A 3,658-nucleotide genomic window follows, 5' to 3' on the forward strand; every position below is an offset into this window, starting at 1 on the left:
TCCCTGAGCTCAGGTGTTTGTTGTCTTGCAAGGAAGACAAGCTCTATCCTTTATAACAGACCCTATGGAAATATACCAGGCAAGTGCTCAGTCACTAAGTCATGTTCAACTCTTTGCAACCCCATGGACTTCAGCCTGCCAGGCTCCCCTGTCCATGGGATTTTCCAGACAAGAATACTAGAGTGGGCTGCCATTTCCTCCTCCAGGGCATCTTCCTGACCCAGGGATCAAACCCACATCTCCTGTGTCTCCTGCAGTGGCCAGGGGATTCTCTACCACATGCCATCTGGTAAGCGCCATACCAGGCACAGACTATAAGTTATGGGAAATGGAAGGAAGCAGTGAATTCAGCCTAGGGCTTACAGGGAAGGCTTCAAATAAGAGGTCTTAAGGGGAATTTCCCAGTGGTCCAGTGGTTAGGACTCCAAGGTTCCACTGTGGTGGACATGGGTTTCATCCTTGATCCAGGAACTAGGATCCCACATACACATTCAGCACAGTGTGGACAAAAATAAATAAAACTTAAAAAAAAAAGAAGTCTTAAGCTAGATCTTAAAGGATGAATAGGTGTTTGCCAATTCTAAAGAGGCCTGGGAGAACAGCAAAGAATTCTTGTTTTGTTTATTTGCTTATCTATTTAATATATAAATATAATAATAATTGCTTTTTGAATATTCACCCTGTGGCAATCACTGTTAAAATCTTTACAAGCATTATGTCATTTCATCATCACAAATATCCTGTTACTATTCCCACTTTACAAAAGAGTACTTAATGAGTTTCTTGCATGGACATGATATGATTAACTATTTCACCAAATTTAGCCTCTGTTCACTGATGCCAAATGGAAACATGGAGACAGAGTCTTGGGTGAAGTAGAAAAAGAGTAGCTTTTATTGCTTTGCCAGTAGGCTAGTGCCCTCAAGACTGTGTGACTCACCCTGGAGAGGGTAGTAAGGAGTAGGGTATGATCAGCTCATGGACAGTTCTGGGATTGGCCAGCTTCAAGTTGCAGTTCTACATATCATCAACCTTCTAATTTCAACCAGTCTAGGGTCTATGCTTGTTGTCAGCAGTTTTCACCTGGAGGGAGTCTGCTTCCTGTAAAAATAACAGGAAAATGTGTCAGGCCTTTATCTATACCTTTCAAGGAACTGTGAGTTTGGAAATTCAGCTCTGTGGCAGAATTATTGTCTAAATTGTTACCAGTTCCCCAGACTAATAGCTACTCTTTGTTTCTACATCTTCACATTTCCCAGTCATTAACTCTTGAGTCAGCATTTTACTTTAGAAGACAAGGACACAGAGGCTTGTACACAGTTTCACTATTATATCATCTTCATTAAACCGAGGACTGTGTTTCCCAGAATGCTCTCACCTGTATGGTCCCCCTACCTATAGAGTCAGCCAGAAGAAGAACTAGCAAGAGGTGTGAAAATAGGAAGTGATGCAGCATCACTCTGCAAGTTGTTTTGGAGCCAGATGAGGTGATGGACAGAGGAAGCTGTGATCAGTGGGATTAAATGCATCTTAGTTCTTCTGTTCTTAGCAGAGGATTCTGTATAGACTTTCTCAGATGAAATAAAAGGAAGAAATGAAAGAAGAGAGGGAGGGAAGATGGGAGTGAGAGAGGACAATCACTGACATCCAATAATTCTTTCAGGATTCTAAAGAAGGTGACATTTTTGACTAGGGAAGGGCCTCTAGAAGCTTCTGCTCTATTCCCTCGATCCATTGGGAGGCCTATCTGATGCTTCTATCTGCCCAAGATTGCGAATGTCTGATATCTCTATCTGCCCTGGATTGCTAATGTCTGATGTCTCTATCTGCCCGGGCTTGCACGGTTCTGGAAAGGACATGAAATCTACAATGGCCAATCAGACCTTGGTGACTGAGTTCTTCCTCTAAGGCCTGACAGACACCAAAGAGCTTCAGGTGGCAGTTTTCCTGCTCCTGCTGCTTGCCTACCTCGTGACCGTCTCTGGAAACCTGGCCATCATCAGCCTGACCTTGCTGGACACCCGCCTGCAGACCCCTATGTACTTCTTCCTCCGGAATCTGTCCTGCTTGGAAATTTGGTTCCAGACTGTCATCGTGCCCAAGATGCTGCTCAACATTGCCACGGGAACGAAGACTTTTAGCTTTGCCGGCTGCATTGCCCAGGACTTTTTCCACATCTTCCTGGGGGCCACGGAGTTCTTCCTCCTCACAGCCATGGCCTATGACCGGTACATCGCCATCTGCCGGCCGCTCCGCTACCCCATCCTCATGAGCAGCAGAGTCTGCATGCGGCTCATCCTCAGCTGCTGGCTGGCAGGATTCTCCCTCATCATCATCCCACTTGTCTTCACCAGTCAGCTTCCATTCTGTGACACCCACATCAACCACTTCTTCTGTGACTATACACCTCTAATGGAGGTGGTCTGCAGTGGGCCAAAGGTGCTGGAGATGGTGGATTTTACCCTGGCCTTGGTGGCACTGCTCAGCACACTGGTGCTGATCTCTATGTCCTATGTCCAGATTATCCGGACAATTATCCGGATCCCCTCTGTCCAGGAGAGGAAAAAGGCTTTCTCCACCTGTTCCTCCCACATCATTGTGGTCACCATGTGCTATGGCACCTGCTTCTTCATGTATGTAAAGCCTTCTCCAGGCAAAGGGGTTGATCTCAACAAAGGAGTGTCTCTAATCAACACAGTTATTGCCCCTCTCCTGAACCCCTTCATCTATACTCTCAGGAACCAGCAAGTGAAGCAAGTAGTAAAAGACTTGGTCAGAAAAATGACTGGGCTCCAAAATAAATAGCAGCCCTACAAGGTTACACCTTCCAGGGTGTGTAAGGAGTCGAGGCTCACTCACTCCTGTTGCTTCTTCCTCCACACCCACTCTCAGATTCACTCTACCTCTGTATTTCAACACATAGTTCATGTGTCAAAGATGACCAGCTGTCAGAGACTGCAAGTGATTAGTATATACTCTTTGCTTCCCTGTAGCCACCTACATTGGTTGTGCCCTCCCACACTGACATTGGGTTTAGCCATGTGGCTTGCTTCATACAAGTGACACTTTATGTTTGCATTGTTAGTTGCTCAGTCATGTCCAACTCTGCAAGCCCATGGACTGTAGCCCACCAGAGTGTCCGTGGAATTCTGCAGGCAAGAATACTGGGGTGGGTAAGCCATTCCTCTCTCCAGGGGATCTTTCTGACCCAGAGATTGAACCCAGGTCTCCCTCATTGCAGGCAGATTCTTTACCATCTGAGCCACCAGGAAACTTGCAGAAACAAGAAGTCCTTGAAACCTACCACTATATGAACAAGCCTGAACTAACCTAGGCAAAATTTGCCCCCATCACCCTTGCAGATAAACTCACACACACAGACACACACATACACACATACACACATGCTCCCTGCCACCATGAAACAGAGCTGCCCAGCTGACAGTGGTCAAAGATACATGAATGAGCCCATCAAAGGCCAATAGAGAACCATCCAGATGAACCCAGCCCAAATGGCCAACCCACAGAATCATGAATAAAACAATGTGGCTGCTTTCAGCCACTAAGTATTAATGTGGTTTATTAGTCAACAAAAATTCATCAACAAAAAGTAAGCATATATGGTAAATACATGCAGTGTCCTGGTTCAGGATCTACC

The 3,658-nt window shown here is 45.8% G+C and overlaps 1 pseudogene; it reads left to right on the forward strand.

Moving 5' to 3' along the window:
• Positions 1-1,869: 1,869 nt before the first annotated feature.
• LOC129647773 (olfactory receptor 2AP1-like) lies at positions 1,870-2,805 on the forward strand (annotated as a pseudogene).
• The last annotated feature ends 853 nt before the right edge of the window (positions 2,806-3,658 follow it).

This window comes from Bubalus kerabau, chromosome 1, assembly GCF_029407905.1.
Source record: "Bubalus kerabau isolate K-KA32 ecotype Philippines breed swamp buffalo chromosome 1, PCC_UOA_SB_1v2, whole genome shotgun sequence".
Lineage (NCBI taxonomy): Eukaryota > Metazoa > Chordata > Mammalia > Artiodactyla > Bovidae > Bubalus > Bubalus kerabau.